Source organism: Trachemys scripta, chromosome 12 (assembly GCF_013100865.1).
Source record: "Trachemys scripta elegans isolate TJP31775 chromosome 12, CAS_Tse_1.0, whole genome shotgun sequence".
Taxonomy (NCBI): domain Eukaryota; kingdom Metazoa; phylum Chordata; order Testudines; family Emydidae; genus Trachemys; species Trachemys scripta.
Genome location: NC_048309.1, coordinates 7,263,669 through 7,279,022, shown reverse-complemented (window position 1 = coordinate 7,279,022; position 15,354 = coordinate 7,263,669). Strand labels below are relative to the sequence as shown.

Genomic DNA, 15,354 nt, shown 5'->3' with positions numbered 1-15,354 from the left:
AATTATTTATTATTTATTTTACCATAGCATATAGGGGCATAGTTACAGACCAGGACCCCACTGTGCTAGGTGCTGTACAAACTCAGAACAAAAAGACAGTCGCTGCCTCAAGGGGCTTACAACCTAAGAATCAGACAACAGATAACAGATTAACATAAGAACATAAGAATGGCCATACTGGGTCAGACCAAAGGTCCATATAGCCCAATATCCTTTCCCCTGACAGTAACCAATGCCAGGTGCTCCAGAGGGAATGAACAGAACAGGCAATCCTCAAGTGATTCATCCCCTGTCGCCCGTTTACAGCTTCTGGCAAACAGAGGCTAGGGACACCATCCCTGTCCATCCTGGCTAATAGCCATTGATGGACCTATCTTCCATGAACTTATCTCGCTCTTTTTTGAACCCTGTTAGAGTCTTGGCCTTCACAACATACTCTGGCAAAGGGTTCCACAGGTTGACTATGTGTTGTGTGAAGAAATACTTCCTTTTTTATGTTTTTAACCTGCTGCCTATTAATTTCATTTTGTGACCCCCTAGTTCTTGTGCTGTGAGAAATAACACTTCCTTATTTACTTTCTCCACACCAGTCATGACTTTATAGACCCCTATCATATCCCCTCTTAGTCATCTCCTCCAAGCTGAAAAGTCCCAATCTTATTAATCTCTCCTCATACGGAAGTTGTTCCATACCCCTAATTATTTTTGTTGCCCTTTTCTGAACCTTTTCCAATGCCAGTATATCTTTTTAGAGATGGGGCGACCACATCTGCATGCAGTATTCAAGATGTGGGCGCACCATGGATTTATATAGAGACAATATATTTTCTGTCTTATTTCTTAATGATTCCCAACATTCTGTTTGCTTTTTTGACATCTTTGAGAACTACATCTCTCTTCCTGGTTAAATAATAGTCCACTGTGAGCTAAGGGATTGCTGCAGCGCCAGCCACAACAGCAGCTCTCAAGTGTTTATGATCCATGTCCGTTTGGGCGAGACTTTGGGCTCAGGAAATAGTTCCAAACAATAAAGTTGAAGGTGTGTCTAGGCATTGGCTGAGCTTCAGAAGAAAAGATAAACTGAGATTTGTGCTCCCTTCTAAGCAATAACCTACAGGTTAAATCCACACAGGGGGTTCCTGTTGGGATGGTGCCAAATTGGTGTGGCCCTACTGAATGAATGGTGAGAACATGGCTTGACGTGACTGAACTGCGAAAGAGGATTCTGGGAGCAGAATCCTTCTCTTAGCATCAAGCGGATGCCAGAGGTGAAACTGACTGGCTCCATGCTGCGTGTATGATCAATACTGATCTTGGAGTCAGCAAATATGTCCACTTGAAGTCAGACAACCCGTGTAGAACGTCCTGAGTGGAGCATGGGCTGACCAGGGCATCTCAACCCTGTTGAAGGACATCACACAGGGGGCTGAAGTGAATGATTGATAAGGGAGTGAATGTGGGGTAATGTTCAGTTGGCACCACTCTGCAGTCTCCTCCTAAAGTATGAATTAGGTAAAAATTAGTAGGCACAAGGCCACTGGACGTGATTTTAAGACATGACTTCTTTGAGGAAAAAGCATATAAAAATCAAGCAAATTAAATTACTGTTGGGGGAATTCCTTAATTTACGCTTAAAGAAGCAACATTGCTAGACAGAGTAGCCAAAACTCTGCTCCTTGGGCTCGAATAGGACTGTGACCAGAGGGGTTTCCAGGCAACCAAGGCCTTGCCTTGAGGGAATCTGAGACAGACCAGAGGGCTGAGGAGACCTGATCTGGAGAGAAGAAATCGTCCATAGAATTGGTAACCACCTTCTCTGTTTGCCAAGCAGGAACTTTGTGAGGCTAGCACAGGGCCTGTTTGTGTATGTTTGTGAAAGAGAGACTCGCTAAGAGGAATGTATAGCTCTTAATGTATAGTTCTTAATGTCTAACATAGGAATTATGTGCATGATGTAACCCTTTACCGCCTGTGAAATTCCTTTTCAAATAAACTGCTGTGTATGTAAGATAATTACTGTGGACCTTTTCCACTGGTATGACAGTCCTCTGCTCCACTGGGAGCCATTAAAGATCCATTCCCCTGGTGCCAACATTTGGTAGCAGAGGATGGTTACTGTTGTGTCCAAGAAAAAAAACGGTGTTTAAACTGAATCAAATTGTTCCTGAACTGGTTTCCTGTGAAGAGCTTGGTATCCTGAGTCACTGGTGTTAACCAACGAATTTAAATATTGTTCTGAATCACTTCTGACTTATATTAATTTTAGCTTGGGTACCAGATTTAGTTACAGAGAGGGAAATATAGCGGTGAGCGGGGTTGTATTGGTCATTCCTAGAGTCGATGATGTTTCACAAACACAAACAGGGAAGGGTCTTCAAACCGGAGGACAAGGGGGATGCTGCAAAGCCTCCGGGTGTGGTTAATGAGTGTTTGTTAAGACAGGTGTTTAAAAGCGAGGGGTCTGATCCATGTCTGGCTGATACAGTTCCCACACTGCATGAGAAAGTTTTGGACAACTTACTGTTGAGGTACCAAAAGTGTTACATACCCTAGAAAGCCCAAACTGCAGCACATGTCATCTGTGCTGTGTATTGTGTTGTAGATAAGCTTGTAAAGGAGCGAGATGTTTTGGAATGTCAGCGATATGTTGTGCAAGAAAGTTTGGAACAGGAATTGGAAAAACTAAAATTGCAGAATGAATGCCTGAAATGTGACTTGGAAATTGTTGTAGCACAAAAATGTAACCAAGGCTCAGTGAATAACAGCTTTAACCCATACATGTCCGGAAAGAATAAATATACAGGTGGAAGAAGAAGAGGAGCACCTCCCAGGGCCTCCGGCAGCCCAGCCAGTAGTAATAGCAAAAATGCCTCAGCCTTCACAGCAAATACAAGAGGAAGTAAATCGTCCCCTGACTGAAACTAAAAAACAGGCAATGGCTAAACAAATGGACTCTTTCACTAAGAGAATGTATTTGTCTTGGCTGTTGGAATACATGGTTAGAAAACATTTAGATCCTGAAGATTTAAGAGAACTGATAATAACTTGTGCAGGCCCTATGGAAGGAACGGCTTTGTTGGCAGAAATGGAGGCAGAGTTAAATAAAGGTGACAGAGATGGTGTTATCCAGAAGGTAGCCTGATACTTTCTGACCCCCTCTGAATTGAGAAGGACAGCTTTGTTAATACATCAGAAGGAAAAAGAATCTGTTATGGCTTATTGTACTAGGTTGTTGTTGGTATGCTCCCTGGCTGAAATCGAGGAGAAACAGCTGACAGATTTGATCTATGATGGTTTAAGGAAACCTATTAAGGTGTTCATAGGATCCTGACTGGATTTAGATCAGGTTGAATTGATTAAAGCAGCTTGGGAGGCAGAAAGGGTAGTAAGTGGAGCAGGTAGTTCTTCTCGGAAAGTGATTAGTGAGGCTTCCTACAGCAATCAAGCAGGCTATAATGGCTCCAGCCACACTGATACGGGACGTGGTAGTTACAGTGAAATAGGACCAGGCTGAGGATGGTACGGTAGGAGACGTGGAGTGTTTAGTGGGGGATCATTGGGAGCGCAGATGGGCTCAAGTTCAGGAAAGGGGCAGATATGGCCCATTCGGATGGGCAACCTCTGGAGACTTTGCTAGCTGCTTTAAGTGATTTGATGACAAGGACTAGATCACAGTCAACGCTGCAACCAGGAGTTAAGGCTGTTGAGACCATGGGAACAGGTACAGAAGATCTGCTAGTGAGTTCTTATGGCTTGTTATCCCCGGAATTGGCTCAGATGAAATTGGCAGCTTCCTGTCAGGGTGGCTCCACATTTCAGTAAAAATGCCTCACCCTTAGCAACCCCCGTCCCCAAAGGTAAATGTTAGTAGCCCAATTACAGCCCCACATAATTGGTAAATCTTCCATGGAAGAGGTGACAGAAGGAAACATATAATGGTTGCTGGCATTAATTAATACAGGAGCAAAGGCAACTTTAAGTATTAATACACCTGCCACGGGTAGTAGATCAAACTAAATTTTAAATAAATACCGTGGTTTGTAACAGCATCGCAGGAAAAGCTGTATGAAAAGTAGATCTGGTCCAGCAGGAAAAGTGAATGATTAATCTGGCATAAAGGCTGGTTGTGAAGCAAGAGACTGTAAATAACCAGGTTATTTCAGAAGGATTAAGAAAGTGAGCCTGTAAAGATATGGCACTGCCAGACAGTAAGTGGATAAGGGAATTTCTCCTGGTTTGGGCTAGAAAGAAAAGGCAGTGGTAAAGATAGTGGGGGGGAAATGTGTACGGCGGTTCCTCAGCGTTCCTATCCAGCAGAAGCTGTTCCCCACATTAAAAAAACCCTGTTGCGGGATCTAAAAGCACAAGGGGTAGTAGTAAAGTGTCAAAGCCCCTGCAACTCCCCAATCTGGCTTGTACAGAAACCGGATGGCAGATGACTTCCCATGATTATAGTATAAAAATATAATTGTAAATCTACCCCTGTTGTAGCCGACCTTCCAACTATAATGGCCAGGGCTAACTGGTTCTCTGTACTGAATTTGTTATTTGTTTCTTTGTTATGTTACTAACCTCTTTGAATTAATAACAGGCTAAATTATAAGAACTCCTGAGTTCCTGTTCACACCAAAGAAACAAATTCCTGAGCAGCAGGTACAAAAGAAGATTTGGGTAGCAAGTCTGATGCAAACATTGGACAGAGAAATCAACACAAACAAAAGGAAGAGCACAAGAAGCAAGGTCCGGTCAGAGGCCTTGTGTGTTTTGTTTTTGTTTTGTTTGATTTTGTTTTTCCAGGTTAATCCATCAATTCATGGAAGCAAGAAGTATGCTATGAAATTTGCTATGGCTTGTTGGCAATATGATTACTAGACCTGTCCACGCCACAGGATTCCATCTGAAGAATAAACCAGAAGATTAAGTCACTCAAATTTCAATACAATGAGCGCCCTTCTTAGGGGCACAAGCATAAAAACATGGTGGGTCAAACTAAAAGTCCATCTAGCCCAGCGTCCTGTCTTTTAACAGTGACCAATGCCAGGTGTTTCAAAGAAAATAAGCAGAACAGGCAATGATTACGTAATCATGCAGCCCATTCTCAGCTTCTGGCAAACAGAGGCCAGGGACACGGTCCCTGCCCATCTTGGCTAATAGCCTCTATGAATGTCTCTCTTTCTTTTACTAAAAACAATACCATCTTGTTATAGTCTGGGCTTTTACAACATTTTCTGACAGGAAGTTCCACAGGCTAATTTTCCTGTGTTTATTTCCTTTTGTTTCTTTTAAACCTGCTGCTTACCAATCTTATTGGTAACCCCTAGTTCTTGTGTGACACAAAAAGAGAGAAGTAAATAACACTTTCTTATTTACTGTCTCAACAACAGTCAGGATTTCATACACCTCTTTGTATTCCCCATTTAGTTATCTCTTTGCCAAGTTGGAAAGTCCCAGTCTTGGTTAATCTCTTCTTATATAAAGTTGTTCCAAACCCCTGATTATTTTTGTTGCTTTTTTTTTCTGTGCTTTTTTTCCCGATATGGCTGTTGCACATTAAGTGAATGTTTTTAGGGATTTATACACAATGATTACAGAACCTTTTTTTCTTTTGGATGTGTAGCAGCTAATTTAGACCTCATTCTTTTATATGTGTAGTTGGAATTATGTTTTTCCAACTTGCATTACTTTGCATTTGTCAGCATTGAATTTCGTATGCTTAGTCACCCAGTTTTGTAAGCTCCCTTTGCAACTCTTTAAAGTCTGTTTTGGACTTGACTATCTTAAAGTTTTGTATCATCTGGATGTGACAAAATGGGGTTTTATTCCTCTTGTTATGTTGCATGTGAGTCTTACTGTCCTATACTGATACTGTGTGTACCCCAGTTTCCCTGTGTACTGCACCAATACTTTGGTGGTGGGAATTGGGTGTGTGATTTTTGCTGAGGCCAGGGGGCAGGTGAGGCTGTCTAGCTGTCTGCACCTATGTAACCTGAGTCCTAGGAGGGGGGATGCGACCAGATGACACCTTTTGCCCTGGAAGCAAGACAAAGAGATGGAGGAGCAACAGGGGGGGTGTTGGAGGTCGGGTGGCTGGAAGCTGGCAGTCTGCATGGGGGGACCGGAAGAGCGGGAGTCCAGGGTATGTGGCCCAAAACTCCCAAGATGGACTTGGCTGAAAGTCACTGATTTCTGTGCTAACAAGTTCTGTCCTACGCTGTGTTCCTGTTGACTAATAAACCTTCTGTTTTACCGGCTGGCTGAGAGTCACATCTGATTGCGGAGTTGGGATGCAGGGACCACCCTCTGGCTTCCCCAGGAGCCCCGCGTGGGCGGACTCGCTGCGGGAAGTGCACGGTGTGGAAGGGGATGCCGAATGCTCCGAGGTCAGACCCAGGAAGGTCGAAGCTGTGTAAGCTTCTTGCCCTGGAGACAGTCTGCTCAGAGAGAGGAGACATGCTCCCCCAGAGTCCTGACTGGCTTCATACAGTGTAGTTCCAGAGCATTGACCCGGTGACTCTGTGACAACTGGTGATAGAAGTGGGATAAACTGCACCCCGTGGACAGAGCATCCTGCAGTAAGTGACTGGGGAGCAGTAGAACGAAGGGGGATTAGCAGGCGTGCTGAAGTCTCAGAGAGGTGCGGTTCCAGGGGGCGGAGGAGCCTACGGCTTAACCCCCGAGAGAGAGTGGACCCCCAAGAAGGGCTGTTGCACTGAAGGGGGTTTCTCCCAGGGACTGTGGGGAGCTGAGAGAGCACAGGCCTATGAGTCCGTGACCACTTGGGAACAGCATGGAGATGGCCGATAACCATCTCCTGAAGAAGGAAATTGTGGAGCTGTGCAGAGAGAGAGGGCTGCACTTTGGAAGATTCACCAAGGCACAGCTGCTTGCTTGGTTGGAAGAGAATGATCGCTCTAAGGAGCTGGTTCCTGTCCCAACTGGCTGCAAGAGAGGCTGGGAGTAGCCAGGCATCCGCAGGGGTCACCCCAGCCATTGACTTAACCGGGGATGCGAGAGGGGCTGAAAGCAGCCAGGCAGCCCCAGGATTCACCTACCTGACCAGCAGGGGATCTTCCCAGCCGAGTTCCCCATTGGTGGAGCTGAGACGGTTGGAGTTGGAAACGGAACTAAAACTGAAAGAGCTAGAGGACTGTGAGAAGGAATGGGAGGACCGTGAGAGACAGAGGCAGCATGAACTGGCAATGGCGGAGCTGAGAAGGAGAGAGACCCCTACCGTGGTGAGTGGGGATGGTCCCAGGGTGGCTAAGCCCGTAGGGAACTCCGATATAAAAGTGCTGCCTCCATTTTTAAGGAAGGGGATGATATAGACACCTTCCTCACTGTCTTTGAGAAGGCTTGCAATGTGTACCAGGTTGACCCTGCAGACAGGCTTCAGCATCTCACCCCCTTACTGGGTCCCAAAGCCATAGAGATGTTCAGCCAGATGGATGGTGTGGAAGCAGGGGACTATGAGCTGTTCACGCAAGCCCTGCTGCGCAGGTTTGCGCTGACCCCCGAGCCGTACAGGAAAAGGTTCCAGGGTGTGCAGAAGACCCAAGGGATGACCTATCTGGAACTGGTCACACTGATGGGGGAATACACCCGCAAGTGGGTGAATGTGGCTGGGGCCCAGACCAAGGAGGACATGATTTAACAGATGGGGCTGGAACAATTATATGAACTCTGTCCCCCTGACCTGAGGATGTCGCTGGTGGACAAGAGGCCAAAGGACCTGCTCTGCACGGGGCTGCTGGCTGACGAGTTTGTAGACAGCAGGTCGGGCTATGGAATGGAATCCCAGGGGGACAGGCCCACATCAGTGCAGAAGGTAGTCTCAGATAAATCCCTCCCGAGAGGCACAGACAATACCAGAGCTGACCAACCAGCCCCAGGGGAGCAACGGGACCTGAGGTGTAATTACTGTGGGCAGAGGGGCCACAAGTGGGTCCGGTGCCAAAAGGTCAGGGACAGGATTAGCAAACAGAGCCCTCACAGGGTTGTCTGGGTGGGGGCCCAGCCGGAGGAGGGGCTGGCTCCCCAGGCAGGAGGGGCTGGCAGTTTAGCAATGGCCCAAGAGCGAGGAGTCTCCCAGGCCAGCTCCTTGGGGTGGCTTGATGCTCCAGATTCAAAGTTCTCAGTCTACAGGGTGGGTGTGGGGTGGTCCCAGAGGAGTGAGTGCCTCATTCCCCTGGAGGTGGATGGGAAGCAGGTCACAGGGTACTGGGACACAGGCACTGAGGTGACGCTGGCCCGGCCCAAGGTGGTGGCCCCAGACTGGGTGGTGCCCAACACCTACCTGACCCTGATGGGCGAGTGTGGGCCCCTGTTTAAGGTACCTGTGGCAAGGGTACATCTGAAATGGGGGGCCAAGGAAGGGCCCAAAGATGTGGGGATGCCCATCAGTTGCCAACCCAGGTGCTGATGGCGGGGTTACCTGGCAGATTCGCCAGGCGGCCCCCAGAGCGCCCTAGTCATCACCTGTAGCCAGAGCCAGTGAAGGGCACTCTGCCTTGACACCGGGGGTGGTGCCCTGCTTGGGGTGCAGGTCCCTACCCTGGTGGGAAAGGAGCCACTGGGGACAGGTCTTGGTGGAGCTGCAGCCTCTGACCAGCCACTGAGAGGGAGCAGGTTCCTACCCCATCCCCAGCCACTGAATTCCAGGCCGAGCTGCGGAAGGATCCCTCCTTAGAAAAGCTGAGGGAACTTGCTGGCCACAGCATGGCAAAACCCCTGGGGGAAGGCTGCCGGGAAAGATTTCTGTGGGAGAAGGGATTACTGTACTGGGAATGGAATCCCCAAGGGGAAGTGGAACCATGGGGGATCAGAAGACAGCTAGTGGTCCCCCAGAAGTACTACCGCAGGCTACCGTACCTGGCCCACGATGTCTCTCTCTCAGGACACCAGGGTATCCAGTGCATCAGGCAGAGGCTGCTATGTAACTTTTACTGGCCTGGGGTCAGAGATGAAAGTAAGCCGGTATGGTCCGGCACGGCGTACCGGCAAGAGCTGGTACGCCGTGCCGGACTGGACTGGCTTCTCCGGCAGTGATTTAAAGGGCCCAGGACTCCCACCGCTCCCTTGGTGATTTAAACCGCTTGGGCCCTTTAATTCGCCCCGGGCTCCCAGGTGCCTCTGCAGCTGGTAGCTCCAGGGTGATTTAAAGGCCCTGGGGCTCCCAGCCACAGCCGGAGCCCCAGGGCCTTTAAATCTCGAAAGGCCCCACCTCTTCGGGTTGAGGCCCCGCCTCTTTCGGTTGAGGCCACGCCCCGCTCAGGACTCCGGTGTACCAGTAAGTCCTTTAAGTTTACTTTCACCCCTGCCCAGGGTCTTTGATGCCGTCCAGCAGTACTGAAGGATCCTTTGCAGAAGGTGGCTGTGGACATAGTGGGACCCCTCAGCAAGGCAACTTGGACAGGGAAAAATACATTCTGGTGGTGGTAGATTTTGCTACTCACTATCCTGAGGCAGTGGTCTTGTCCTCTATCGAGGCAGACACTGTGGCAGATGCACTGCTGACCATTTTCAGCAGAGTGAGGTTCCCCTAGGAAGTCCTTACAGACCCGGGCTCCAATTTCATGTCAACTCTGCTCCGGTGCTTGTGGGAGAAGTGTGGGGTCCGACACACCTGGGCCTCAGCATATCACCCTCAGCCCAATGGGCTGGTGGAGAGATTCCATGGGACCCTAAAGATGATGCTGAAAACCTTTGTAAACCAGCACCCACGGGACAGGGACAAGCATTTACCCCACCTGCTGTTTGTGTACCGGGAAGTGCCCCAGGAATCAACCAGGTTCTCTCCTTTTGAGTTGCTGTATGGGAGGAGAGTGAGGGGACCGCTGGACTTGATGAGGGACGAATGGGAGGGGAAGGCCTCCCCCGATGGAGGGGTGGAGTACGTACTGATTTTCCGGGAAAAGCTCGCTGAGCTCATGGACTTGGCTGGGGAGAATCTAGCCAGGGCCCAAGGGAAGCAGATCTGGTACGACCGCTCAGCACGTGCCCGCTCCTATGCCACTGGGGACCAAGTGATGGTTCTCATTCCCGTGAGAAAGAACGAACTACACGCTGCCTCAGACTGGTCCTTTTAAGGTCATCAAGCAGCTGAATGAGGTGAATTATGTAGTTGAACTGTCTAACCGGGCTCACAGCCACCGGGTGTACCATGTCAACATGATGAAGCTGTACTTTGACAGGGAGAATTTGGTCCGGCGGTGTGTGGCCAGTGGGAGGAGCAGGGAGATGATCTCTTGGTGGATCTATTCCCTGAGACAGGGGCCGGCCCTTCGCTGGAATCAATTGCCCTCACTGAGCAGCTAACCCCTGCCCAGCAGGCAGAGATCCGAGGGGTGCTGGGTCCCTACCAGCAGCTGTTCTCCAAATGGCCTGGGCTCACTAACCTGGCTGTCCACCAGGTGAAGACAGGAGCCCACCCTCCTGTAAGATGCTCCCATTCCTGTTCACTGGGAAAACAGCCCAGGACCTGGAGAGAGAGTTCAAGGACATGCTGGCTTTAGGGGTGATCCAGCCATCCTCCAGCCCTTGGGCCTCGCCAATGGTGTTGGTCCCCAAGAAGGACGGGTCACTCTGGTTTTGTGTGGATTACAGGAGGCTTAATGCCATCACCAAGTTTGATGCCTACCCCATGCCTAGACCTGACAAGCTAGGCGGGGCTTGTTATCTCACTACTATGGATCTCACCAAGGGCTACAGGCAAGTACTTTTGGATCCAGAGGCCCGGCTGAAATCTGCCTTTATCATCCCTCTGGGGTTATACAAGTTCCTGGTCCTACCTTTCGGCCTAACAGGGGCACCTGCCACCTTTCAGCACCTGGTGAACCAGTTACTCAAAGGGATGGAGAATTTTGCCAAGGCGTATATTGATGATATCTGTGTTTTTAGCCAGACCTGGGAGGACCATGTGTCCTAGGTTAAACAAGTACTGGACCGGCTCCAGGATGCAGGTCTGACTATAAAAGCCAGCAAGTGCAAGGTGGGGATGTCAGAGGTGTCATATCTGGGCCACAAAAGGGGGAGCGGCTGCCTAAAGCTAGAGCCAGCCAAGGTGGAGGTGATCAGAGATTGACCTGTTCCCCAGACTAAGACGCAGGTCCAGGCTTTCATTGGGATGGCGGGCTACTACCGGAGGTTCATACCCCACTTTAGCTCTATAGCCACCCCCATCACTGAGCTATGTAAGAAGGGTAAGCCAGATAAGGTGGTTTGGACAGAGCAGTGCCAGAGGGCTCTCTGTGCTCTGAAGGAGGCTCTGGTCAAGGGCCTGGTGCTGGTAAACCCAGACTTTGACAGGCCCTTTATGGTGTTCACCAACGCCTCAGACACAGGGCTGGGTGCGGTGTTAATGCAGGTTGACGGAAAGGGGGAGAGACTACTACTACACTACTACTACTACCAGGCTTCTCTGAGGAGGGGAAAGTTAAAAAAAAAGAAAGCTTTTGGAAAGTCTGATTAAATCTGCACCATTATCTATCCCAATACTGGAATTCAAAGTCCTAGCCAGAGTAAACCTTACTGTGGGCAACAACTCGAAGCCAACCTCTAAAAAAAAAGTCTTGTACAGAAGTCATTTTAGAGTTGTTTCCCTGATAATGTTTACTCTAGCAGCATTTATTTCACTGGGACAAAAGGGAGAAAAAAGGCTAAAAGAAAGCAAAGTAAAAGGGAATAAAAATTTCTATCCAGGTAACTGATTTTCCAGTACAAAAACTCTCCACAACTCAATAAAGGACTATCAAGTTGCTAAACCCGGTAAAGGGGATGATAAGAATGAAGACTGTGGAAGATGGGGAAATCTGGCACTCTATGGTAACAGAATCTGTCATTCCCTTTGAGGCCATAAAAAACACTCAGGAAATGTGGACATTTCATGTACCAAATAAGACATATATTTCTGTGTGGGCACAGGGATTAACATCCAAGATATTAACAAAAGGGTGCCAAGAAGCTGCAGGAAAACAGGCTTTAGTAGTTAAGAGGGAATTTAATCCAACTAACAAAAGGGACCTCAAGTGTAACAAATGGTGCATATGCATTGGGGGACAACCTATCCCAATATTAATATCAAAACTGGGGAATTGTGGGACCCACATACACCACATAAAGAAACCCCTCAGACACAGCATCATCAGGAAAAAGCACCCCAAGAATATATAATTCAAGGGGTTTGGTTTTAAAATGAAACTAAAATTCCAGTCATAAATATAGGATCTGCTGTAAAATTGTATAACATCACTGAGAATATGAAAATGTGTCAATAAAAATGTAATTGGTGCACATAGAACACATGTTTACTGGGGTCTGGTAATAAATCTGTATTTAAAGTGTCTGAACAAAAGTACCCTAACATAAATATGCTTTAAGATGCCATACCTCATTTGGGGACAATGTGTAATATATGGAAGGATAAATATGGGTTAATGTAACCAAATCAACACAAAAATGTCACAATGTTCCGAAACGTATAAAATGGCTAATTCTAGATTGTAATCATAGTAGCTATATACACAACAAATCTAAATTTAAGATTTCTGTAATCTTAGTCCCCAAGGAGTGGATAATCAACAGTCTGTCACAGAGTCACCAGGCTAATGCTCGAAAACTGCTCTCTAAAAAGCCTGGTAAGGCATGCCTCCCCTCACACTGCTGCTGGGGCAAAAAAGCCTAAGTGGCCTTGGTCTTTCTGTGTCTGACTTCGGGGCATTGAGCATCCCCGCAGTGAGTCCGCCTGGGCGTGGCTCCTGGGGAAGCCAAAGGGCCCTGCACTTCAACTCCATAGTCAGCTTTAACTCTCAGCCAAGATTGTAAAATGGAGGGTTTATTAATTAACAGGTACACAATGTGGAACAGACTTGTTGGCATGGGAATTGGTAACTTTTAGCCGTGTCCATCTTGGACTCCCTGCTTCTCTCCCAACCACAGACTGCCCAGTTTCTAGTGACCCGACCTCCAATATGCCCATTGCTCCTACTGGTCTTTGGCTCACTTCCCGGGCAAAGTGGCACCGGTCACATCCTCTCTCCTAGGTTTTAGGTTATGAAGAGCACCTTCTATAGCTTACGTACAGGCAACTGAAGTAGCCTTACCTGCCTTCAAGGGTCTTAGCAAGTCACATGCCCTTGTTCCTACCACCTAAGCATGGGTGTAACATGCAGGAAAACTAAGGCACCACACGCAGTATTTATGCAAAACAGTCAAAACTCACATGGACTCACTTACAACAAAAAGTGTACCAGGTAATATATGTCCGCACCTGGAAAATAAAACAGGGTACTATGGAATACTACCAGAAGGAAATGGACTATGGTAAATACCCAAAGTGAAATGGAAACAAATAATAGGAGCCGAGTAAAAACAGGGCACCTTAATCACAGGAGGAAATTGAATTTTGAATTAAAAAGGGGGTAAATACACCATGAATTTACAATAAAAAAAAAGGGTTGGTGGGAATTGCATAAAATAAACCAAGATATATGTTGGTATCAAATGGAAAAAGGTAATGAAGTAATAAATAACCTGACCTAAGGACCAAGGAATGTAACATACTTGTGAAGATGTAACTCATTTCCAATACGAACAATATCAAGCGCACCCTCAAATAACTAAAACCATTGTGACTCACCCTCGATTAACATAGCCAAATTTAAGGAAAATAGAGTGGAATAATAGAGATTGGGATATGAAAATACAAACTAATCAAGGCCAAATAGAACGGTCAACTAGACTAATAATATCTGTAAGAGGTATGCTTGCTCGAAAATATAAAATTGTTAAAAAAGCTGTAGAAAAAATATGATCTCAAATGTGTACTTGGTATAATGTTGTATGTCAAGTAACAGTATAAAATAAAATTAAATGGGCAATGTTAGTTTAAATTTCTGAAACTCCAGCATTATTCCTTGTATGTTTCTGTTTTGAATATCAAATGTGTAAGCAATATAAAAAAACAAGCTTTGCAAAAAACTTATAAAATTGAGTTGTTGGATTATGCTACTAAAAATCGTAAGATAATGCTTTAAGTTTTATAGAAACCAGAGAAGGAGACACATGATCTAATAGTTAATGTACAAATTGTGGGTATGATTGATGTGATATTACAATTATCTTTGGTAATTGAATATCGAATGGGGGATTGTTGGGATGGTGCCGAATTGGTGTGGCTGTACTGAATGAATGGTGAGAATATGGCTTGACGTGACTGAACTGCAAAAGAGGATTCTGGGAGCAGAATCCTTCTCTTAGCATCAGGCAGGTGGCAGAGGTGAAACTGACTGGCTCCATGCTGCGTGTATGATCAATACTGATCTTGGAGTCAGCAAATATGTCCACTTGAAGTCAGACAACCCGTGTAGAACGTCCTGAGTGGAGCATGGGCTGACCGGGGCATCTCGACCCTGTTGAAGGACATCACACAGGGGGCTGAAGTGAATGATTGATAAGGGACTGAATGTGGGATAATGTTCAGTTGGCACCACTCTGCAGTCTCCTCCTAAAGTATGAATTAGGTAAAAATTAGTAGCCACAAGCCCACTGGGCATGATTTTAAGACATGTGACTCCTTTGAGGAAAAAGAGTATAAAAATCAAGTATATTAAATTACTGTTGGGGGAATTCCTTAATTAACGCTTAAAGAAGCAATGCTGCTAGACAGAGTAGCCAAAACTCTGGAGTAGGACTGTGACCAGAGAGGTTTCCAGGCAGCCAAGGCCTGGACCAGAGGGCTGAGGAGACCAGACCTGGAGAGAAGAAATCGTCCATAGAATTGGTAACCACCTTCTCTGTTTGCCAAGCAGGGCCTGTTTGTGTATGTGAAAGAGCGGCTCGCTAAGAGGAATGTATAGCTCTTAATGTATAGTTCTTAAATGTCTAACATAGGAGTTGTGTTTAATGTAACCCTTTACCGCTTGTATAATTCCTTCTCATATAAACTGCTGTGTATGTAAGATAATTACTGTGGCCCTTTTTCACTGGTATGACAGTAATCTGCTCCACTGGGAGCCATTAAAGATCCATTTCAGGGGTAGTAGCCCCCTGGTGCTAACAGTTCCCAGTTTTTGGAGCTGTGCAGGGTTTACCACATGCCAGGGTTCAGCTGATGTCTTTAATTATTATTGTTATTATTTGCTGTTTGCATGAGTGAATTGCCTATAAATCCAAATCAAAGCCCACGGCCTGACTGTAAACATATCACAAGAAGACTGACCTTGCCTCCAAGAGTTCACAGTCTACGTGACAGATAGACGAGACCAATAGGGTGGGGAAGGGCGGGAGGATAGTGTAACAAAATAAAGAAAGACCAGCAGACAAACAGAACTCACAGCTTGTTATTTGCTTGCCAGTGCC

General features: G+C 46.8%; 1 long non-coding RNA gene across 1 annotated transcript; it reads left to right on the top strand.

Moving 5' to 3' along the window:
- Nucleotides 1–6,434: 6,434 nt before the first annotated feature.
- LOC117886270 lies at nt 6,435–15,052 on the top strand. Its single transcript, XR_004647904.1, has 2 exons — nt 6,435–7,825; nt 9,322–15,052. It is a non-coding gene; the product is annotated as an uncharacterized LOC117886270 (long non-coding RNA).
- Nucleotides 15,053–15,354: the final 302 nt, after the last annotated feature.